The sequence below is a fragment of the Hirundo rustica genome, chromosome 4, assembly GCF_015227805.2.
Source record: "Hirundo rustica isolate bHirRus1 chromosome 4, bHirRus1.pri.v3, whole genome shotgun sequence".
Lineage (NCBI taxonomy): Eukaryota > Metazoa > Chordata > Aves > Passeriformes > Hirundinidae > Hirundo > Hirundo rustica.
The window spans coordinates 28,863,572-28,888,748 of NC_053453.1; the positions used below are offsets into that span (position 1 = coordinate 28,863,572).

At 39.4% G+C, this 25,177-nt stretch overlaps 1 protein-coding gene across 2 annotated transcripts in view; it reads left to right on the forward strand.

Annotated features, from left to right (window-relative positions):
• The window catches only part of CNTN1 (contactin 1), a 217,410-nt gene that overhangs the window by 84,289 nt on the left and 107,944 nt on the right, over positions 1 to 25,177 (forward strand). The window contains exon 1 of one of the 2 annotated variants that reach the window (XM_040062020.2): positions 3,674 to 4,140. The exons of the other annotated variant lie outside the window; for it this stretch is intronic. The gene's annotated coding sequence lies outside the window, so the exon portion shown is untranslated. Of the gene's footprint in view, positions 1 to 3,673; positions 4,141 to 25,177 lie in introns of those variants that run through there. 2 annotated transcript variants of the gene reach the window in all.

Genomic DNA, 25,177 nt, shown 5'->3' on the forward strand with positions numbered 1-25,177 from the left:
AGTCATGGATGTTACAAATAAATGGTAGAATAAAAGATTTATACCTAGAAAATGTGAAGGAGAATAGAATTAATTGTTGTGAAAAACAGGCTTTGCTCAGTGTAGGAAGAGGTGGTTCTTAGGGACATGGTTTAGTGGTGGACGTGGAAGTGCTAGGTTAATGGTTGGACTTGATCTCTAGGATCTTTTCAAGCTAAATGTTTGCATGATTCTATAAATCAAGGCTGAGGTTAGGCTATAGTAAGAGAGAACAGCGAATGAAAAATAGAGGTGCATGAAACAGCAGAATTTTAAAAAACTAATTACTGAAATAAAATGAAGAGTTGTAAAATGTTTATAAGAAATGGCTGAATTAAATGGTTTTGTGGTCTCAGAATATACTCTGCTAGAAATGGGATCCCGTGATTGAGAGTACCTGACAGTCTACTGCGTAGCGTGTCTTAAAACCTTACGTGCTGTGAGTACTTTCCCTTTCCAAATTGAAAACAAAGTTCACAATTCTGGAGTTTCTAGTTTGAAAAGGTAATTTTCTAGGAGGGCTGGGAGGCTGTGTATTGTACTGGAACTGGTTTTCACAATGAGTGATAAATCTTTGGGGTTTTTTCTTGTGGGCTTTTGACATCTATCAAGGCATAGTAAAAATGAGAATGTCTCATTTACATGAGAAGTGTGGAGTAGGAGGAGTAAAGCAAGGAGAGCAGAGAATTTTCATTATGTCCTTTTTATCATTAGCAAATCAGGGAATGCTAAAAATACAATTGATTACACAGAGAAGGCAATCAGCATGGATTGCCATATTGTTACAACTTCTGTCGGCATGGATTGTTGGATTTTTTTGGGGTGCTTGTTTAACACAGTGAAATACCTAGGCAGTACTTCAGTGTAATGATAGCTATAACACTCCTGTTTGTGTTTGCTGACACCAGTAACTTGAAGAAAACACTAGTTAGTTTCTAGCTCTTACCCTTCTAAATTGTAAAACCCTTCTTACCTTTGTTATTTTCCCAAGAAAGTGTACCAGTTTCTAATTGTATTGTTTGTACTTCTGATGAAATTTCCTGATAGATATAAGACTTACTTCATTCTCCAGAGCTTCTAAGTCTTCCTTTGAGGAACCCACCATATTACATACAAGTTCTAAAATACCAGGCAAGTATTACAGACATTTTATCAATGTCTTTTTCCACACAGTTATTTAACTGATGTATTGCAGTACCAATGACATAGAGCCATTTTCCATTTCAAACTCCTGAATTCAATGAGTAATTTATCTCATAATAAAATGCAGAAAGTTAGTTTCTTTCTGAGTCAGTGATCAAAATTCATATTGTGGACAGAACTGTCCAATATGGCACTTGTGTTATGACATTTACATATGAAATTAGGTTTAAGCAATTGCTCGTTTTCTTTAAGGAATCCCAAACAGCTTGAAAAGGGAGAGTGATCCTGTTCCCAAAATTACCATGTCTCCTACGCTATGTCCAGGAAATATTCTTGTTAAACCACATGAGGGGAAGATACAGTGACAGAATGAAATTTGTAAAATGAGTGGTCTACATGATAGTACCTACATGTGATTGACATGTTCTCAGTCTGATCCTACTGGTCAGAAATCTAATTGACAGAATCCACAAACATACGAACGATTCAGCTTGCCCTTAAATAGACCACAAGAGCTGAACAGATTCTGACAGATTTCTGACAGAGAATGGGCAATCTTACTCTTGTGTAGGCATATGCTGCTATCTGTCCACTTTTAGATGTCTACTGGAGCACACTCCCAACACAGCAAGTGGGAGATGTCCACTGTAATGGTACGTGCCAGATGAACTGTCTGCAATGCCTACATGAGCATTCTTTTCCCAGTAAACTTCCCACTTTGAACTGATTAGAGTAAGACCAGAGTGAACTCATGGGGATTGCATGACCTGGGGCATGAATCTCATCTCTGTCACGTTCATTCCCATTCTAATCTGATAAATTAAGCAGACAACATCACATTTTTTGATATGACTTGTACCTTCTAGCTTAATGCTTGTCAGAGATTATTGTGACCCAGCACTCAGTACGGTAATGGGTCAAGAATTTCAAAAACTAAATTTCTGATTTTGATGTATCCCAAAGTAGTGATTAACTGCTGTTATATTACAGCTTTGGTAGCTGTTGGGAAAGGATGTACCAGATAGACGTATGGGAATGTCTTGGAGATGTGTTTGCCAGCCCACTGAAATGTATGGGCATGCCTTGGCATGAGGGAAAGCAGTAGATGCTGGGTGTACTGAAAGGTGATTGCTTTGGTGAGAGACAAACAAACAAAAACTTCTTCCCGAATTTCTGCTGAAAAAGCCTCTATTCATTCAAGTTTCCAGACTGTATGCCAAATCTTGCTTGCTCCAGACAATTTTCCATTAACTTACTTGGGAGGACTCTGAGTGTGTACAATTGCAAGACAGTTGATGCTTTAGCCCAGATTCAGGTTTTCATCAATATGTGAGTGTCTCTGTGCTGCAGTTTCATCAAGATTTTTTGTTTTGCCAGGAATAAATTATTATCTTACTAACCTCTTGATTATATTTTAACAAACCTCAGTAAGAGTTCTTAATTTTAGTGAGGATGATGTATTTTAGTGATTAAGGAGCAGACCCAAGCTTGTCAAGGGTAAGAAATAATTCCCTGGCTTTCAGGAAAGTACAGGTCTATGTGGTTCACACACTAGTGACTATGCTGCTTGGCAACATCGGGGTAATCAAAGATCCTTGTTATTTTATTTTTAAATACTGCTTTGGAGTTTTACTTCAGTCATGACTTTATGTTTTCCTTTTGTCCATCTTTTCTTGTGAAACACTGGCAGTTGTGGTTTTCCTGTGTATGGGAGGAGAAGCACGTGGCAGTCAGGGATGGGGAATGCCTGGAGGCTGCTGAAGACAGAGGCTGAAGAATACTGGGTTGATACACTATTGATGAAGCTCGTTTAAATGACAGGGGTGTAGGATAAAGTAGTATTATGCTGAAAAGGCTGGAAGAATGTTCAGATCTGTGGGAAGAAGTAGAAACTCTGAGATGTGTTTTAATTGATCTGGCAGATACAAATTATGTGAGGTGTGCTAGACAAAAATGATGTATCTACGTGTGCCTATGCAGACAGAATATAATATATGCACTCTAATGAAAGGGTTCAAGTGAGAATGGACTTGTTTCCTGGTACAAACATGGTTCAGGTGTGTATGGGGCAAAGAATATGACGGGGTAGAAAGCTTTTATATCTGCCCTGTGCTCTCAGAGGTTCACTGTGCTTTGAACATGGGGTTAGGTAAACATACGTGCTTCTCATGCTGCACAGAGTTAAAGGAGAAACAGTCTGCAGAGAATACAGACTCCAAATAAAAGGCTCAGATAACGCAGCATTTTTTGGAGGTCAAAGAGATGCAGAGTCCAGATTAAACGCTTTGCAATAAGTAAATGCCATGCCATGTATGTTGGAGTTACACTTGAGTGCTGCAGGGGAAAGCCCATGTCTGCATCCTGTTTTGGATGGAATATTGTTTGTTGCAGCAAAGCAATTGCCCAGCCCCAATTGTTTCAGCGATGAGCTGATCGATACCCCATTACTGGATGTAACAGTTGCTGCAGGAAGTGCACAGAAAATTTTAATGCATGAATTATGCATGCTGTCCTCATTCTTTAGTCTCAGAGCATAGTGACAGAGATTGTAAAGATGACTGGGGTAGTTTCTTGCATAAAGTGACTGCAGTGAAATGCTTCATATTTTCATGCATACAAGCGGCATTGAGTGGGACGGCCTATTTAAGAAGATATAAATCCCTGAGCATACAGCACAGAATGCTTGATTTGAAAGCATTGCAGCCATGTACAGAGCCGGTTTTCATGCTGTCTAAACCTGCTTTCTACTGAAGGTTGGCTGAGGGATGCTAATGGCTGTGCTCTGCTCTGAGGTCACTGTTTGAAGTGGGTTGGTTTTTTTGTTGTTGTTTGTTTTTTTGTTTTTTTTTTAAATTTGCTTACTGCCGCAGGAGAGGATCTGCGAAGTTTATTGGTTTAAACATCCTTTTATTTTTTCAAAGATGCAAACTTGGAATAGTTACTATGAACAAAAGGACAAGAAGAAATTCACCATCTAAGGTAAAAAGGGATATTTTTTATTTGTGGATTTGAGTGCAGTAGAGGGAACATGCTGAGACAGGATTATGATGATGCAGTGTGGTTACATTGACTCACATACCTGGGCTGGAATGCAGAGTCAGGATTCTCAGGTGGATGTAACTGCAGAGATCCTACTAGTCTGATTATTTTTAAATGGTTGTTTAAATGTTGCTGAGACTAAATAATGTGTTTGAATCCTGCAGTTTGTTCTAGAGCGTACATTTCTGATCGGTTTTTGTCTGCTGTAGATGACTGCGTTGTGGGGAGGGGCAGGACAGTCACTGAGGTGATCAATATAATAATATGATCTATTTCATTAGAGGTCCTAACTGAATAATAACAATGAAATTTCATTGACTTTTTTCCTCTTTCTGTACATTTTCTGTAACATTTACAAGCTTCAGTAAAATGTGTACCAGGAAAATGCATTCCAGAATCTATTGCTTATCTTTCCTGTAAATAACAAAGATGATCATATTGTTTTATTTTGGATGCAAATCTGAGCTTTCATTCAGTGAATAGACAAGCCTGTCCTTAACAGTCCTTCAGAAAACTATGTACTCTTAGAAGTTTTACAAATAAATACAGCTATTTCTAATTATGGTATTTGCTGAAAATTAAAAAAAAAAAAAAAATTAAAAGCATTTTACTTTTTTTTTTTTTTAATTTGGCAATTTTGGATGTATTCAAGAAAATTGTCTAACTGATATAGATGTACAGTAAAGATACCGCCTTTTAAAAGAAGATAAGTTAAATTACATTTTTTAAATTAAATTATTTACAACAGTAAATGCTGTGGTAAATTAATATTTTTCGCACTTTCACATTTTAGTATGTTGGAAAAAGGAGTACAAATGCTTTAGCTTTTGCGTTCAGTAACTTGAAGACATAATCATACTTTAAAAGCGATATATTGTCTGAGAGAGAGTATTGAAAAAATAGCTAGTTTAATAAACCTGGGAGCTGTTTCCTATGTGATCTCAAAGAGCAAGGTATTGCCAGTAAGCATTACAGGCATTCACAACAGGATGCTACCCTTCCTTGGGTAAATGCCTTTTTATTTTGAGTTTACGCTGTGATTTTACACTTGCATCTAATAACGCCTGATTGGCCAGTTTTGGATCCCTGATTCCTTATGCCACATTTGCAGAAACACATATGGAGCCCTGTCTCATTGAACAGTGTGTGTTTGCTTGTTAATTACGAAATAATCAGCTGGAAGAACGCTGTACCAGAGATGAGGCGTTGCTAGTATCGCCCGACTGAAAGCGAGCGATCGATCATCGGGCAGAAGCGGCAGTTTTGAACCCGCCGTTCTGTCGGGGAACGCATTGCTTGTGGGGAGCTGCCCCCCAGCTGCTCATGGCGCGGGGTTCTCCCTTTCAGCACCCTTCCCTGCCGTGCTGGGGAAGCTGCCGGGCCCGGGGCGCGGCCGGCGGGCAGGGGCGCTGCGCGGCCCGGGAGCCCCGGGGCGGCCGGCGGGATGCTGAGTCACAGCGCGGGGCTGGGAGGGGCGCGCCGGGCCCGCCGAGCGGCCACAGCGGCGAGAGCCGGCCCGGGGAAGGGAAACACGCCTAGAGGGAACGGGAGCCTCCAGAGGGGAGAGAGAGAGGGGGTTAAAAATCCTTCCCGGCCAAGCCTGGATCTCGCGTGTCCGAATGCAAGCGCATTCCTAGGCGTGTGAGCTCTGGGCCGGGAGCGCGGCGGGGACGGCAGGGAGGAGCTCACATGATGCTAACGAGGGAGACGCGTATAATAGCTGGGGGCTCGCAAAGATGCTAGTCAGTCTTCATTTGCCGTGGAGGATTTACTCCGTTTTCTCTGCTTCTGCCATGAAATATTACCTGAAATTGCAGATTAAGGAGGCTTTTGACCGTGAAAACAAATGTAAAAATGAGAATAACTAACAGCAGAAAAAAAAAAAAAAAAACACCACTTCCTAAATTCCTTTCATTCAGTTAATTAGGGAATAACTAACTTTAGTTTTCATGGAAACTAAGTGAATTAATGGAAATGTATTTCTGTGAGAGAGAATTTCATATGTGTGTGTTTAAGGGTTGCTTATTCAAATACTGAACTTGGAACATATGTGATTTACTGAAGTATGGCTCAGCTGTTGCAATGCTTTGCTGCCATATCCAGATGTATCAGTGAATGAACCTTGCTTGTGTTCTTTGACTGTCATAAATAAAAAGCATTACAGCCATAACCACAGCGGCATGGATCTTGTAACAACATTCTCTCTTTTTTTTTCACGTTGAAGGTGATGTACTAAAATTACCTGTTTAATGAGGAAATAGATATATTAATTAAAGTTGAAGAATTGGAAATATGGTTATTCTCTAAAAAATAATGGCTGGGTTTCCAACACGTTTGAGAGAGGTATCCAGGGCCCATTGAAATTGCCTAGGGACCATGATTGTTAGTTGCTTTGGCTGAGATTTGAGGGGAGTATACATAAATATTTTAGTCACTACAGAGCAAACAGCCTGAATAAAAAGAAAGGAAAGCAAAGGCAGCCCAGCAACTATTTGCTGTTAATATAGGTAGTTTGAGGAAAAACAGATTCTTGTTGTTGATGTTGTCGTTGTTGTTCTGGTCCAAAATCTCCTCATGTAATTAAGTAATTATATAATTTAAAATACCAATAAGTAATCCATGGTGCTATACAGAGAAAAGGGTCAAGAAGGGACAATCTTGCAAGTATCTTATTAGTAAGGGATATTGTTAGGGAAAAAAAAAAAAAAAAAAAAAAAAAGCAGGTTAGTGTGGACTGGAGTGTCCGTTAATAATGTGTTAGAATATTGTCTTCCTTGTTCTCATTATAAAGCAAAAGATTCAATTACAGTACTTTGTTTTCTCAAATTGCAGCTTTGCAAATTTTAACCTACTTGGACTTAATTCTGGAAAATTGTCTTTTGATAAATACATTTACAATTAGAGAATTGATGTGTGCTACCACATCTTACCTATTTTTTTCTTGCTCTGGGCTGTAGAGCAGATCATTCAGTTAGTAACTGAAGGGGTGACTAGTAGAAAAATCAGGAGCTTTAAGAGCTGATGCTCAGGCATCATGTGAACTTGAGTGAACACAGATCAGTTCTCACTCCCTGTTGCAGTGAAGTATCATTGGCATACTTCTGAGCTATGGCCTTGTGATAAGTAAAAGGAAAGTTTTTTTCTTCTGCTTGATATTGGCTTTCATTTGTTTCTATAAAGAGAAAGCAGAACTAATGCAGATTAGTAAGAGGAATTAATAATAGGAATTAATGCATATTAAATTATCATGCAGTTCGTATTGTTCCAGAAGTGGCAAAATACTAGATTAGCTGTAAAGAAATTTTTCTGCATGTATCTTTTCAAGCAGGAGCATGCTTCTAAATTATTCATAACACATTAAAAAACACTTTTTTTTCCCTGTAATTCACTGTATTATGCACTGTTATTAGTTATTTTTGGGGTTTTTTTACATTTCATCCCATGGTTGAGAAGTTATCATCGAGAATAATGAGATTGCATTTGAATGATTAAATAGGTCTTCAGACACTTAACAATCAACAATTGCATAAAATAATTTTAAGCAAATAATGTATAGATAGTTTACCAGTGCTTATCAACAGAAAAATATATCTGTATATAATACCTGCTTGCTCAACAAGTCTGTTCCCTAAGTTTTCAGCAGTAACTGAGAACAGGCACGTTTCCCTTCTTGTTAGCATTTTCCTTAAATAAAATTAAAGGGATGATTGAGTTAAACTTCACTTACTGGTAGCGCCAAAAGCTCATTTGACTTAGCTGAACAGTAAGAGAACTGAAACTTCTCTTTCTTATTGGTGAAGACATTGTTCACAGTATGGTGATATTTCATTGTATTAGAAATGAGGTCTTTAATCTCTTAGGAGAAACTGGTAAGAGAAGCCTGTGTCATAGGATTTCTACTGGTAGCATTTTTACTAAAAAAAAAGGCCGGCACACTAAAGATTACTTTATAAAAATAATTACTCACCTGCCTGCTGGGCTGGAGGCTATAAATCCATTGATTAATGTAGGTCAGTGAAATTACTTAGAATTTTTCAGCTGAGATTCTTGAGCTACATCACATTCTTTATTTTAAAAATGGGTTTAGTATCTGAAAACTTGGTCTGGTGTGGTTACAGTACAGCACAAAGGACTGGAGGAACAGTATAGCAGAAAATAAAATAGTCGTAGACAGGAAAATCTGTTCCTCAAGGTTGGATGTTGGAAGCAGGTATACTACATAACATAATGGCACTGAAATTTGCAGACCTTTCCGCATAGGGAGTTCAAACACAGGCCATTATTCTGGGTGTTGGAATGTGAGTTAACCACAATGTTTGTTCCTGTTCAGTCCAGCAACCAATCTCCCATTCTGAATCTTTCTTCAAAGGCATGGGAATGATGATCTTATTCATTAGCTGTGAGGCTGTTCCCACTGCACCCTGTTACAGGATGAAATAGATTACTCTTGGACTGTGTGTTTGCTTCTGTGTGGCAAAACCCAGCAGACTGTAAAAGTGTTTTTGCTTGCTCTTGATATCAGATGAATGCCACCAGTTTGACATTTTTGTGTCACAAGACTTCACACTTGTTGTTACTGGCCAGAAAATAGTGTTAGAAATGAAATGCAAAATTTCATTGGATTAACTGATGGAAATGAAAAACTGTGTTATTAATCATACTCATCTAGTTCTGGAAAGGATGTTTACCTTGATATCCCAGCAGACACCTGGGGAAAGCTTAGGCCATATTTCCTCATAGGAAAACACTGACATCTGAAAAAATTGAGTCTTTTAACTCATTAGACAGGCAAAACAATGAGTTACATGTTAGATACCATCATCAGAAAGTGCTTAGAAATTTGAGAACTTTGTATCCAGCCTTTGTGACAGATTCTAGTTTACGCTCTGAAGGGAAGGTTGAACTGTTCTTATGGTCCAAAATATGTAGCCTTTCATGGTAGGACTGGAACCAGACTCTACCTAAATTTGCTCTTGATTTAAGTTTCCAGGTCTGGAATACTGGGTCCCTTTGAAAATGCCCTTAGTGGGGGATGAGTGGGATTTCATAGCTAGAGTGGTCACAAATTTGGGTAGTCTTTGTCTTCCTCCTGGGGCAGAGCATGCTGTTCCCTTGTGCTCTTTGATGAGACTGTTTCATGTACAGCCTTGGGGAGAAGTCTCAGCCGGGAAACAGCCAAGGGCTGTGAGCTGGAAACTGGCAGACAGCTTTCTCTTGCCAGATAAGACAGAAGTACCAGAGGGATTTCTGCTTTGTTTCACCTTTTTTTTTTTACTTCTTTTAGAAAACCTGTTTCTTAGAGTAACTTAAATTGAGTCCTTTCTGCTATATTCACATGTAGTTTAATGTGCATGAAACCAGTAGAAGGTTCCATTGCTGCTGCTTCTGCAGTCTTTCAGTGTGATGCAGAAGGAAAAGGTTTTAGAATGGAAAAGGGGGAGCCATGCAAGGAAAAGCAAGATCTCTGGATTCCCTCAGATCTTATAAGGGTAGTCTGTTTGGAGTGATTTAGGTTGACCTAGGGTTTGAAGCTCTCATTATGATCAGTTTTGTTATGTGAATTCCGTGGCAGCTATTTAATCACAGCTTTGCCAACTTCTCATAATAATTTAGGATAGGGTGTTCTCCAATCTAAATGATTCTATGAACCTAATATCACCAATGAGGTGTACATGAATTACTGATAGTATTGATCAGGTATTTCATTATGCAGAATTACATTTTTAGAAATTTTGATTTGTCCAGGCAACACAATCATCTCTTCTATGATTATTACATCTTGCGTGAATCAGACACTTCGAAACAAAGCTCAATATGAATAGAAATAATAGCATAGAAACGTATTCTCCTCTGCTTCCCTTCACTGGGATTCATGGGGATCAATATAAACTGGCAGTGGCAGCCTCAACACAACACTGTGCTGCTTTCCTACTACAGCTAAGGTTTCAGACAACCATATTGTCCATGGAGGCTGTAAGCCAAGCTTGGGAGCTGTACCTGAACTGGTTATGAATTACATGTAGCTCAGGATCATCACACTGGCTACTACTGCCAACACTGGTCTTTTGATCAGTAGCTTCTGATCTGAGGCCTGAACAACATCATACTTTGAGAGTTATCCTTCCTTCATGGAAAGGAAGAAAATGTGGGATGTTAACCCACCCAAATAAGTGCTTTTTATCTTAAGACAGAAAGAAATTCTAAACTGGCTTTTTAAGGCATTACTACATTTATGATGGTAATGTATCATTGTGTTGATTATGGCTGCATTTATAGAATTAGTTCTGCACTTTGCTTCATTACTGGTTTTATACTCCACTTGAAACAGTGGAAACTACTGGGAGATAGTTATATAGTTCTACTACTCTTCCAGAAAAAAAATAATAGTTTTGCTATGTACTGGGTTCAGATGCTTTGTTCTTTACCAGAACCAAACATTGCAGTGGAAATAGGAATGTTCTGCCATTTATCTTTTAGAATTTGGGACCTGATTTTTTCTTTTTTCCCCTGATTTGAAGCAGCTATTTGAAAATTACCTGGGGATGGAAAAGGGGGCATTTGTGCTGCTAGAGTTAGAGAATACATTACAAGTTTTCTTAAGGGCTAGAGAATAAGGTGCTATACAAGCCAAAGGTGTCTGTTCCATTGTAGCAGGTGGGTTTTTTTTCCCCTTTTACACCACCCTAACTAGAGGAGTACTTGATGCTTCCCAGCACATTATGTGTGCATGGAGTCCATTTGATCTGCTGAGACAGTGTGCTGTAGGCATTGAAACATGCTCAGCAGAGCCAAGGTACCAGGAGAAAAACCAGTACATCAGTTCCTGCTGAGTTTCTCTCCTTCCTTCCTTCTCCTCTCCCAACTCCTCATCCTAGAGCTAACCTCTCTTTCTGCTCTGCCTCCTCTGCTCTGCTGTTCTAGGGATCATGTAGTGAGAACACCTCAGACCCCAAAGCACCACAAGGAATCATTGCTGGGTCCAGGGCACATCATCCTTCCTTTTGGCCTTTGAGCATAAGCTCTTCATCCTCTTACTACACGTGGAAAGTGTGTTACCCCCTCCTCTCTTCCTGTCCTCCTAGCCTGCACAGCTGCTCTGAAATCTACAGGCAGCTTTCCCATCGGAAAAGTTAGACTTTGCTAATTAATAATTTGACACTAATGATGTGTGATACTCTCCTGTGTATTTTCTCTTCATGGTTTTAGTAGTAGGAAGCATGGAAATATCCAGAAAGAGAAATTTATCATTCAGTCTATTTTTAGCATCCCTAGGGTTTCACATGTCCTGTATGAAATTGTAGTTTATTGATTAATTCACTAAATAAGCAAGGAGAGTTCTCATCCAGATGGCAGTGCACAAGCAGCTGCAACCCACAATACAGCTTCAGAATTGAGACAGGATGATTTATAAGGAAAACCACGTAAATAAAGTTTTTCTAAGGAGGCCTCATGTCATCTCATGATCCTAGTAGAGCTAGAAAATGCAACAATATTCTGCACTTGGAATGCTCCATTGCTGGGCATTTCTGCCTAGCAAGAGAAGGATACTCATGCCCAGAGTTTTCCCTAGTTCTGTAGGGCTTTAGCCATACCTGCAGAGATGGGGGTAAAGATCTGCCTCAAAAATAGCAGCTCACTGCTGAATGCAAGGCACTGAGTTCAGCCTTTTCCAGCTGTACTTCAGTTAAGTCCTCCAGATTTTATTGTTTCCTGAAATGGGACTAACACTGATAGCAACAGAGGGACGTACATGTGTATTTTACAAAAAAATTCTGACTCTTGCACACTGGAGCACTTAACTCCTGGATTTTACCCACATAGAGCAAATCATTCTCATATTGAGTTTAGATATTTTAGTGGCCTTCAGATTATATACAGGAAGCACCTAACAGAAGTGTTTGATTCATCATATATTCTGTATTCCAGTTGTTCACATCTAGTCTGATTAATTCTCTGGTAGTGCTGAGAGGAGGACATGGATGTGACATTGCAAGAAGTATAAAACTGGAAGAATTTTGTTGTGAAGTGTAATAACCAGACTCTTGAAAACAAATGAAATAGCATAAATGTGAAGCATCTTTAGCCTTAGAGCACATGGGTGAGTGGAGTGAAGGGAGTATGAAGAGTGTGCAGAAGGGAATGACTGTCATTGTTTCTTGTAATTACTTCATTCACATCTTGGTCTGTAGTGAGAAAAGCTTCAGAATAAATGAAAGAAAGTATTTTTTATTTAAGGAACAGTTAAACGGTTTGTGTTATTGCTACAGGGAGTATAGGTGTAAAATGTTCTTACACAGACTGAGAAAGTGATGAGACAAGTTTGCAGAGGAGCAATCCATTAAAGACTGTTAGGCAGAAGGGCGCTAACTGATGTGGAAAGTTCAAAAATCCCCAGGTTTTGCAAGGACAGGGTGTTCTGGGGAAATATGGGGCAGCATCCTGGCCAGATTCTCCGGGGCCCTGTTATGGGCAGGACTGGCAGATTAAATACACTCTGGTGTTACCTTGCATGTTGTCTTCAGGTGTTAAGATGTGGGTTCTGCCAGCAATGTGGCTGGCAGCCAAACAAGCTGCTGTGTGTGGTGCTGTGGAGGTTCTGGGCAGTAGAGCTGTCCATATGCAGGTGACCACAGGCACTGGAATGCAGCCAAACTTCTCAGGACGTTCTGGGTTATGCCATGAGCCAAAACTTCAGGCCAAAATGAGGAGGTTACTATTCCTAGTATTGGTGATAGTTTCTTCAGAGGATGTGTACCTTCTGTCACTTACTTGTACATTTACAGAGTAAGATTGTCTTTGTAATTTTGAGTTTAGCATTTTGGAATTTTTTTGCTTGTTTGTTTTTTTTAATGCTTTGTTTGCTATAATCTTCTAGAGTAAGTAATGAAAAATCCTTCTAGACATTGCATGTTCTATAAAATAAGGGCATGTTCACACAGGGAGTCAGATAAAGTAAACTAGTAAATTGAAATAGACACAGACACACTTTGGTGTGAAAGTGCTGCTTACATATACTGCAGGACCTATAGTGAAGCTGTATCTAGGATCACATACTAAGAAGACAGAAACTCTCTTCTCCTCCTCCCCCCAACATCTTCTCATTTGAATCGCTGTTTGGGACACATTTGAATCTTTATTTGGGACACAAAAATAAAACAGACTACCTTAATATTCACCTGAAATCTAGTCATTAATGAGGTAACACTTTAAAGAAGGAGACACCAAACAGTTGAGTACCATCAGGTGTAAAATATTAACACTCCCCTCCCCCCCCCCCCCCACCCCTTACCTGTTATTTCTGTTAGGAAGATCTGCCTGGGCTACGGCAACAAGTAGTCCATTGGTAGCCTGGTAACTATCCAGACCATGAAGATTTTTTAATATGGACTTTTGTTGAGAAAAAAGAGAATCATTATTTTCCAGAGTCTGGTAAAGAGCCATTGTCAAGGACTTCATCCAAGTAAGCATTTAGTAGTATTCAGAAAACTGGTAGTGTTGTTTATTTTGCTGCCATCATTGCTACAGAGCATCTATACCTACCTGAGACACCCAGGACTAGCTTGTCACACAGGATATTTTGCATGGAAGTGGATACAGTTCAGATTTTTTGGGGAGCATAATGCAAGGCCATGAGAAGGGCTGTACTGGACCAGACCTAGTGCAGCATCCTAGCTTGAATAGTCACGAACAACAAATGCTTCCCCTGCTTTACCTTCCAGCTTCCAGCCTTCAGCTACTCAAAGGATCCCTGATCCAGAGCCAGCTGGTGGGTGTTCAATAGTCTCTGATTAACCCGTCAACCAGGAATTTCTTTAATCTCTTTTTGAAGGGGTTTTTCTCTTCAAATGCTCAGAGAAGCATTCTCATGACACTTCTCTCTGCACTTGTTTTCAATCCAGTGGGAGTTTAGAAAATTCTGTCAAAACTACCTCAAGCAGGGGAAATATGAAGATAAAAGATTTTGAAACCAGAAATAATGTGCTTTCTCAGAGAAACTTCATTCTCTTTACTACTAAAGTGTGTCTTGGATGCTATAATGTGCTTCCTCTTTGTTCTCCATAGTGGAGATGAGTGCTGTACCTTAGTGCTTTTCAAGGTGACTCTTAAGGAGTTTTTTCTCTTTTACTGTATTTCTGCTGTGCCTGCAGACACTTCACAGGTGTTTGTTTTCCTATGCATCTTACCATGAATTACAGAATTTCTTATACTGTCAGCTATTTTCAATGGAGACAGGAGGAAAAGAAAAAGAGAAGCAAATGTGTGCTGCTCATTTCTATACTTGCCATATTTGTTTTCTCTCTTAGCCTGAATGAAGTATGGACAACTGAGCCCTATATAAATGTCACTGTTTTGCACTAATAATTTGGTTACGAAATTCTGTTAAAAAGTGAAAGTTATGATGAGACTTAGGAAAAAAAGCTCCAGACATCCTTTTTCAGGGGTGAAAGGAAACATTTAATGCTATAGTTTCTGTTTGTAGTGGCCTTCTATGCTTACCCTGATTTTTGTGCACTTCCAAAACCTTTCACTTACATTAAATGAAATTTCAACCACAATGTGTGACGAAAGAGGTACCTCAAGTGATTGACAGCAGTGGTTCTCAGACCAAATGAGCAAATGGCAAAATGAGAGTGGTCACTAGATGTAGCCGGTTGTGAAATGAGGCCCAATGCCTGCCCAGTGGCCTGATCCTGTGATTTGAGGGAATTGCTGTGAATTGATGGTGCCATGCAGCGCAATCCTTCCTCCTTTCCTGAGTGAGGATTTGTCATGGGAAGTAAATACAAGGGCTGGGCTCTGCTCTTGGTTGCAGTGAAGGACAAATCAAAAAGGGTAAGCTCCTGTCTTGTTCAAGTTCATCAAATTTAATGTGAGAATAGCAATGCTTCATTCTTTCCATGTTTATTAAACTTCTTTATTTGGCATAAAATGCTTGGGAAGCTCTATTATAGTTTCTGTTGCATGCAGAACAGCAGCTTTTGAGCCTTCATTGGGAGTCTTATGACTTTACTGTGGAACAGATGATAGCTGTGTCCTTGATTTTTATGAATTTCTTCAGCACTGGAAGATGTTAGAACTCTTTCTGTGAATATTCTATACATCTTTGTTGGTATTTCTTTCTGTGTAGTGCTCAGCTAGCAATGGTTACGTATAGCCCACTCACTGTACCTAATTATTCAAAGACATTTCTGCAGTAATGTCTGCACTGGAACATACCAAATAGAGTATATAAACCAATGACTTAGGTGTGTCTGTTCATGGAAGCCAAAAGAACAATAAACAAACAAACAAACAAATAAATAAAATCTTCATTTATTAATAATAATTTATAAATAATGACTAAGTAAAATACAAGGGGAAGAAGTAATATCTTTGGGGCAGCAGTCTGAGATGAGGGATTTCTAAGATGAATTACAAGTTTGAAAGTGATGGTTAAGTTTCACGGTGTGGTCATTTCACTGATTTGATCCAATTCCTGTCCTCTCCTTAATGAATACTGAGTAGCTGGATTTAAAAAAAAACTTTTAGTCACTTAATTTTTTTGAGCCATAGGACAAATACCCAGTCTTGCAGGTTGTGAACTCAGTTAGATGTGCTGTGGAGCCACGCCTGGCAGGCTACTGTGGCCTATGATTTGCTCTGTCACTGGAGTGAGAGATTCTGGGAATGCCACCAGGGTCTGGAATAGCCAGAGGACAAGAAAGATGGTAAGGTCAATGCCATTTTCATTATCAAATCGTATTGCATGCTTGTGTATGACTTTGGAGTGAATAAAACCAAAATTCATCTTCAAGTTGTGTTTGTTTGATCTAACATCAAAAATGTAACTAGAAATTCTCAATAGCTGAGGTTCAGAGTGGTGTGGTGTAGAGTCACAGAGTCATTTTTTAAAGTGTGTATCTTACAAGCAAACTCTGTGAGAAAATTTGAAGCAAATTGCTTAATCTAAATCCTTTCCCTGTATTCCAGTAAGATTTTCTTACTGGTTCAAATGTATTATAAAAGGTAAAAACAACCTAAAACAAGAAATGGATGAATGTTTTTTCTTCGACAGTTCAGAAAAAGCTCAAATTAGATAACAATAGGTTAATTTAAAAATTATTCATATTTTGATAGCTTGGGATAAATTAAGATTTTAAGAGTAGCTTTAAGGTTTTTCCAGCTAATTTCTGTAGATAATATTCTTAATATATACAGCCTTCCTGCAATATAGATCAGTTGACTTAAAATGCACAGTTGATTTTTATAAGTTATTTATGATGAGGCTGAGAACTAAATGCTGAACATACTTAATGCTTTATACCATGAGAATCAGAAATTTTGCTCTTTTAATTTCTTTTGATATATAGTTAATAAAACTTGGGCTGATTTAATATTTAGCAAGCAATGCTCTTCTTTCTCTCCCCAGAAAGAGTGCAGGATGTGATTTATGCACTATGCTTAGACATTATTTTCTCCAGCACTTCATTTAAAAATGATTTAGATTGTGAATTATCTGGATATAATTTTAAAAAAAGTTAGGATGTTGAAATAAAAATAAAGTGTTTTGTCTAAGGGGCCCAACAGGAAAAGCACTGAAAAACTTCTTTTATTGTCTTGCCCAAGAAATGGTTAACTGCAAATATTGTTATTTTTTAGCCCAAAATTTGATGCTAATAGAAGAAGGATAGCTGTAGTCAATTAATGAACAATTCCTTCTCATAAGCCATCACTAAACTGCTTTGCAGTGGCCTATTATATAATCTAGATAAATTTTCTAATGTTACACTACGTTGTCCTGCATGTTTGCAGGATTGCTATAGCATGTTAGCATGTTTGCTGTAATTAAGATGAATTACTTCCTTAGATGTTCCACCAGATTGACTCTGTCCATACACTACATTGCACAACTATATTGAGAAAGCAACCCAAAATGTTCAGCTGAAAGTAAGATGTTTATACCACTTTATTTTTTTTAATCAATAGTCAATCTTGATTATTCTAAAATGTGTAGGATTTTTTTTCTGAGATGATCTCTCTCTCTCTCTCTCTCTCTGCCCCTTATCAACGTATGCCAGAAGTGTGTCCTTTGGCAGCCTGTGGGCTGTGCATAATCTTAATAAATAACTTGGATGTGCAGTATGGAGAAGCAAGAGGAAAGAGGAAGGACTTAAAGCATAAGTCCATATCGATCCATAGCTCTGAAATATAGAAGACCATTTCTGGTCTTGGTTTCTTCCTGGACTGATCCCCCACACCACAGTTCTCTACAAAAGGATCCAGAGGTGAAGCTTGCAGGTTTGCCTGAGTCCTCTTGTGCCCCATCTGCCAGTTTTCCTGCAGGAAAGCACAAGGTTCTCATGGTTAGTCTTTCATTATGGTTATTTGAATGGTGAAGAATGGTGGCATTACTTTTCACTATGACGTGAGTAATTTCCTTAGGCCTCTCAAACCTTAGATGTATGACAAGCTCATCTTAAAGTGAAACGGAACATCTCCATATACTCACTCAAATAGGAGGTAAGGGTGGAGCTTGACACAGTGATCTGGAAAACTGCAGGTGCCTGAGTAAAAGCTTATGATAATCAAAATCCAGAGACATAAAATGCTATTGTATTCAAATTGTTCCATGTTTATTTCTGAATTAATTTTTTGAACATGGTGTTTTCTAGTGCTTTATTAATAATAATTTTATTTTAAAATACAGGATTTTAGAATAAGGGAATCATTGTGTTCTTTAACTTCTTTCAAAAAGATCTTAGTTTTTAAGGAGAGTTGTTCTCCTTTGATGCCCCTCCTTTGATGCATATAGATTCCATTCAATGAAAAGCCAATTTATTTTTTTAGAAATAATCCCAGAATTAAATACTGTTCTGAAGAGTTATCTGTGAAGTCTGGTTTCTAGACACCATCCCTATTCAAATGTGCTTGTTGTCATTAAGTTACCTTGTATCATATGCCCAGGAGCGGAAATTTTGCTGCTTCTCTTCTGTATTTTTTTACCACTGCTAAACATTAAATCAGAGACATGGAAAGAAAGCGTGCCTAGGCACCAAACCAAGTCCTTCCTTCCTCAGATGTAGTATCACTGCCCTCCGGCTTTGTTGGGCTGAGATGCAGTACCCACACAGTTTAAATGTGCTCTTACAGATGATTGGTTTCAGTGCAGTTTAGTGCAGCACAGCAAGTTTTGTGACTAAGACTTTTAAGTCCTTTTACTGTCCTTCTGTTCCAGCTATTCTGGAGGTGCAGGGGAGCCTGCAGCAGGGTTTGTTAGGGACAGCATATCTTCAGATATTTCAGTTAAGAGAAATTGTAAGGAATCTTTCAGTCCCACTTTTATTTGTACAGACCAGAAGTAACTCTGCTGAAGTCCTTAACATTATATCATTAGGAAACTAGCACTTCTTCTTGCCCTTGCATTTCATTCTTACAGCTCTTAGGCCTTGTGAAGTCATTAATTCTAAAGCACAAACAGGAACAAATCTGTCTTTTGCTTGTTGCTCTCTTAGTACAAGGCTGATGGGAGAGCATCTGGTGTTATGCAATATCCATGATAATCAGAGATCGACAAAATGTCTTCAAGACAGTGGTGTTAACTGCAATATTTTTCAGGTTTAATCTGAGTAGAAATCATTAAGCCACCTCATGGGATGCAGATAGTCCAGGTTGTTCTATTCAGGTTCACTGATGACATCAAGCATGTACCGATGAAGAAGCGTGTGTGAACCTACCTGATGTTATCGGGGCACTGAAAGTTCATCAAGCACATTTAGTGATGAGCAGGCAAAAATTCTTTCTGGTGGAGCTCACTCTGTGGTATTTTGCTTTGTCACAGTTCTGGAGTCCAGAGCACATAGCACCAGAAAGTGCCCACTTTAAAGTGCCCACATTAAAAATTTCTGGGCTAAAAGTTCCTCTGGAGGCTGAACTCTAAGGCAGTCTTAAAGTAGCTCCTCTCTCATTCATTCAGAAGTGAGCAAGTTAGGCCATCTTATTTGTACTGTGCTGGCTTTTTTTTTTTTTTTTTTTTTTAAACCCCCATTTCAATTTGCTGGACCTTTTTTAAACTTTTGAAGATTTCTGTCTAACATGAATACAATGGTATTCTTTCCTGAGGTCCAGCTTATTCAAACACTAATTTGAATAAGATAGTTCAGTCATTAAACTCGAGAAAGTCATCCTTTGATTGGACTGTTTGTTCAGTGAGGCTAGCCATTTCCTTATAAAAATCCATATTTTCTGCTCAGCCTTTTTCAGTATATCAATCAGTTCCAGATTTATATAGTTTCAAGTGTAGTGGCCTCCTTAGCTGGAGAGGCATAAAATGAGAGTGGGGCAGGAAACCAGACAGCAGGAAACCTCTTGACTGTTTTTCTGTCAGGTTTCTGAATCTGCTCTTCATCCAAGTCCCTTGGCAGTGAAATGAGCCATCAAGAAGATTTCTCAGGCTATCAGGACTGCTGGTGTAGCCAAACACAGCAATTGTACACTGTGCCATGGCTGCAGTGGCAGACATCATATTTGCTACAAGCAGATGAAGCCTGTAGAAGGCTAATAAAAAATAAATTGAATTCCTTTTCAGCTTTGAGCTACTTGTTATTAACATTTACTTAGAATAAAAAGTTAAGAATATGAAGAGAAGGTTGGCCAAGTTGATTTTTTTGAATCAGAGAAAGAAATAGCTGAACTAGAGAGACTTGAAGGAGTTATAATGGACATTAGGAAGTAAGTCATAGTATATAGATGAATCTTAGTCTGGATTTCAGTTTAAAATAATACCACAGGAAAAAAATTGAAAATTAATTTCAGTACTTCAGTGGCATGCAATTTTCTTTAAATAATTTTATTTTAATACTAGTTATAGCAAGCATAAATTGCAGTGGTCAGAAGGGCATTTTCATGGTAACTTTTATGCCTTATTCAACATTAACAGAAATCATCAGATTTAAATAATAAATGGGTGATGAATCAGATCAGAGAATAGGCAAGTCATTTTTTATTTTGCATCATCTAGATCTGTTGTTCTTCAGCATGTGTGTATACACAAATTGTCACATAGATGTGTAACACATGCTTGAGTCATTTAAAGACTTTGCCTTCATTTTCTGTCTTACTTTTTAATGGAATTATTTCTGATTTTAATGAAATGTGCTCAGATTGATTAGACTTTTTTAAAAGGAGCTCAAAGAGCCACACAATTCTCATGAGATGTAGGAACACAATTGATAGGGGTTGAATTATTTTGTTACACAAACTGGAGCTGTTTGCAGAAGTGTTTTAACTTAATCAGCTAAATTCAGAGGTCATATTAAAAGAAAAACCTCTTTATTTTATTTAAAACCATAGTTAATTTTTTAAAAAATACCTTTAAAATGATTTCTGTAGCAAGCCATACTGTAGAACAAGGTAACAAATTAATCTAGCATCAAATGTGCTGCTTAAAAAAATCTACCTGCATCTACAGGTAAATATTGTGATAAGCCACGCCCAGGTTGTCCTGCTCAAGCAGATTCGTAATTAAAACAGACACATATGCACAGCGGGTCACAAGCAGAGTATGAAAAAAAGAAACGGATAGGACGAGAGCAGAGGGAAGTTTAATTCAAAAGAAATGAAAACATTAGAGTACAGCTTCCAGATGCTCCATTCAGGAGCAAGATGAGGACAAAAAAGAGCTTCAGGCATTTAGAATCCCCTCCAAGCCAGCTGTTTGCTATGAATATTTGTTAGTGCTTATACACCACACATCACAACCGGGCACAGGAGTTTACCACAGGAAGCTGGGGGTGCCGTGATGCCACACCCTGGGCCTGTCTGTGTGAGTTCGGAGAGCTTCAGGCCTTTGCAGATCTGCCATGCAGATAGTTGAAACTATGTCAGTTCCCTAGGCTGGAGTCCTGCTGGGGCTGCCTCCCGAGACTGCAGAGTCTCAAATGATTGTCTACAAGCAGGCGTTTGGATGAGGATGTTTTCCTCTCTGATCTCAAGCTATATAATGCATCAGTATATTTTTCCCAAAATTTCAGCCTGGATAGGTTAGAAATTGCTGTAAGAGTTGTCTGTGCAAATGCTTGATATTAAAACTGTGGAATTAAAAAAAAAAAAAAATTACAGAACTTAACTAAGTTGTCCAATTGTTCCTGCCCAGCTGACCAAAGGAAGCCAGTTGATGTAATCCCTTTGGATTTCAGTAAAGCTTTCAATACTGTCTCTCACAGGATGCTTCTGGATAAAATGTCCGTCACTCAGCTGGATAAGCATTTAATGTGATGGGTGAGCAACTGGCTCATGGTTTGGGCCCAGAGGGTTACAGTGAATGGGGTGACATCAGCCTGGAGACTGGTCATCAGTGGCATTCCACAGGGCACCATTTTAGGGCCAGTGCTCTTCAAAATCTTAAATAACTTGGATGTGCAAATGTATATTAAATAGGTTTACTGATGACACTAAATTTTGAGGACCTTTTGATTCCCTCAGAGGCAGAGAGGCCCTGCAGAGAGACCTCAACAAATTAGAGGCCTGGACAATCACCAGTTGTATGAAGTTTAACAAAGACAAGTGCCAGATTCCACACCTGAGATGGGGCAACCCTGGATGTACAGACTGGGGAAGGAGGTGCTGAAGAACAACGCTGCAGAAAGGGATTTGGGAGTCCTGGTCAGGGGAAAGTTGAACATGAGTCAGCTGTGCCCTGGCAACCAGAGGGCCAGCCCTGTTCTGGAGTGCATCAGGCACAGCATCGCCAGCTCAGTAAGGGAGGGGATTGTCCCTCTCAGCTCTGAACTGAATATTTTGTGTAGTTTTGGGAGCCGTAATATAAGAAAAATACTAAGTGATTAAAAAGCATCCAGGGGAAAGCTACAAAGATGGTGAAGTGCCTTCAGGGGAAGCCATGCAAGAGGTGGCTGAGGTCACTTGATCTGTTCAGCCTGGAGGAGAAGAAGATACTGAGGGAAAGCCTCATTGCAGTCTACAACTTCCTTGTGAGGGTAAGAGGATAGGCAGGCACTGATCTCTTCTCTGTGGTGACCAGTGACAGGACTTGCAGGAACAGTCTGAAGCTGTGTCAGGGGAGGTTTAGGTTAAATATTAGAAAAAGATTCTTTACCCAGAGGATAGTTGAGCGCTGGAACAGGCTCCCCAGGGAAGTGGTCCCAGCACCAATCTCTGACAAAGTGCAAGAAGTGCTCTCAGATGCATGTTGTGACTCTTAGGGATGATCCTGTGCTGGGCCAGGAGTTGGATTTGGTGATTTTTAGGGGATCCTTTCAAATCAGGATAGTCTGTGATTCTATTTTAAAATAATAAGTTAAAGATTCATTTTTTCTTACATGTATATCTAATGATATTGCCAAAAGTACACAGTAAAGTATGAGATCAGTTTAATTAGAAAATGAGTAGATTGGAAGTGTTAAATATCAAATGGAAGCCTTCCAATAATGGGTGTCTTGAAGATAAATGTCAGTGGATTTGCTTTGTCACCTTTGGACCTTTAGAGGTTGGAGCACTGCCCCTAAGATGGTATTAATATAGTTTTCAGCTTCAAGAAGCAAGAAACTTTTCTGAGCTTTTAAAGTCAGTTTCTCAAATCCTTAAGTAAACACGATTAAGCTTTCAAAAATCCTGACAAGCTAATTCCATTCAACTCCAAATGGATATGTAGATTCACAATGTTGAAATGCAAGTAATTTTTATTTAAAATGCTATATTTGAATTTTTGACCTACCTTTTAAGAACCCAGTTTTACTAAAACAGGAACTACAAGTTATCCCTGACACTGGATCACATACGAGCTCTCCTGTTAGGGCAATGCAGGCACTCCCACATTGCTAGTGCTCAATCACAGAATCACAGAGTCAAGTAGGCTGGAAGAGATCTGAGATCATCGAGTATAACCTGTGACCAAATACCACCATGTCAACTTGACCATGGCACTGAGTGCCATGTCCAGTCTTCCCTTAAATAACTGCAGGAATGGTGATTCTACCGCCCTCTTGCGCAGTCCATTCCAACGTCTAATCACCCTTTCTGTGAAGAAATTCTTCATAATGTCCAACCTAAACCCGCCCTGGCACAGTTTTAGACTAAGCCCTCTTCTGCCACTGGATGTTTGGGAGAAGAGCCTAACCCCCACCTGTCTGCGGCCTCTTTTCAAGTAGTTGCAGAGAGCAATAAAGTCACCCCCAGCCTCCTTTTCTCCAGGCTGAACTGAACAACCCCTGCTCCCTCAGCTGCTCCTTGTGGGACACAAGCTCCAGACTCTTAACCAATTCCATTTCTCTTCTCTGGACATGCTCCAGAAGCTGAATGCCTTTCCTGTAGTGAGGAATTACAGTGAGGAACTGGACAGTTCTGTGTCCAGCCCAGAACTGGACACAGGATTCAAGGTGTGGCCTCACCAGTGCCGAGTGCGGGAGGGCAATCACCGCTCTTGTCCTGCTGGCCACACTATTTCTGTTGTAAGCCAGGATGCCACTGGCCGCCTTGGCCACCTGAGCATACACTGGCTCATGTTTAGCCACTGTCAACCAGCACCTCCAGGCCCTTTTTTGGCAACTTTCCAGCCACTCTTCCCCCGTCCTGTAGCACTGCCTGAGGTTGTTATAACCCACGTGCAGGACCTGGCACTTGATCATTTTCAACCTCATGCTACTGGTCTCGGCCCATCAATCCAGCCTGTCCAGGTCTCTTTGAAGGGCCTTTCTAACCTCCTCCGGCAGATCAACACAGATTTCACAGATTTGCCAGTGGTAGATTCAATTCCCTCACCCAGATCTTCAAAAAAGGTCATCACTGTTTCCATATACTAATTATCTTCTTAGACAGCCCTTCTTAACAGAAATATTTTTGCCTCTGGTCTTTTTTCAAACTGGAAATAAATTTGTGATTATGTGATAATTAGGGGACTGAAAAACCTTTTTTTTTTTTTTGCTTTACAAAAACCTGTGTGGTAGAACGGCTGACTTGAAATTATTTTCAGTGTCCTGAAAATCCATTTGATTTAGTAACTGGCTTTGAAATTACATGATTGATGAAATTTCTTCTGAGGAAACTGATGTAAAACTTGTGCTTCACATGCATCTTTATTTTAAATAAATACTGTCTTTGGGATGCATTGCACGGGTAACCTGTTCCACAAGAGACTCTGCAAATAGTATATATGCAGCTTGGGAATTCAAATTTATTATTTATTGTATGCAATAGACAGAACTTAAAAGCTATGAAATACCACTCTCAAAAAGATGTTTCATGTGTCCCAATATTCCACAGTGGGCATCAGCCATGTGGGGAAATGATGATCTATCTTCAGTGTTCCTGAGTTGCCATCTTCCAAGTCTTTTTTTTTTCACTCTTGGGGTTTTAAACCTTGGGGGTTTAACCTTAAAAACCTGGCAGTTCTAAACTGTTACGTTTTTCTTATGGACTTCTGTGCCATTGTATTTTACCGTCTCAACAATAACACCACTTTCTGCACTTTTCTTACCTCATGTTAACTGTAGGTGACGTAGTGGTTTACACTTTCCTGTCACTCTTCATGAATAAATTGGAGCAGCGGCTTGCGCAGTTGGGCTGTGCTCTGGTGTCACAGACAGCTGAGTCCTGAGGGTACATGGCCAGGGTTCAGTTGTGCCACCACACCAGAGCTGGACAGAAGTGGAGCACCAGAAGTGCAGGTGGCCTGAGGTGTGGAGTGAGGTCCCTTTTGCTGGTTCCTCCTCACTCCTTCTGTGGTCTCTGCAGGGTCCGTCACTGGTACCCTTCCACCCACAGTGTTGGAGTTTGGAGTGGAGGAGAATGAAAATCCCAGAACTGTTTGAAGTGTCTATAGGATGGCATCATGACATTTTCTGGTGAGGTTTCTGTTTCTTTCCTGGTTACTGTTAACCAGCTTTGAGGTTTTTTCACGGTTAATGAGTTGATTATCTTGTTGGCTCCCTCTAAGAAATTCAGCAGAAACAGGAGTTCTACTAGAATTTATATGCAGTTTTGAGTT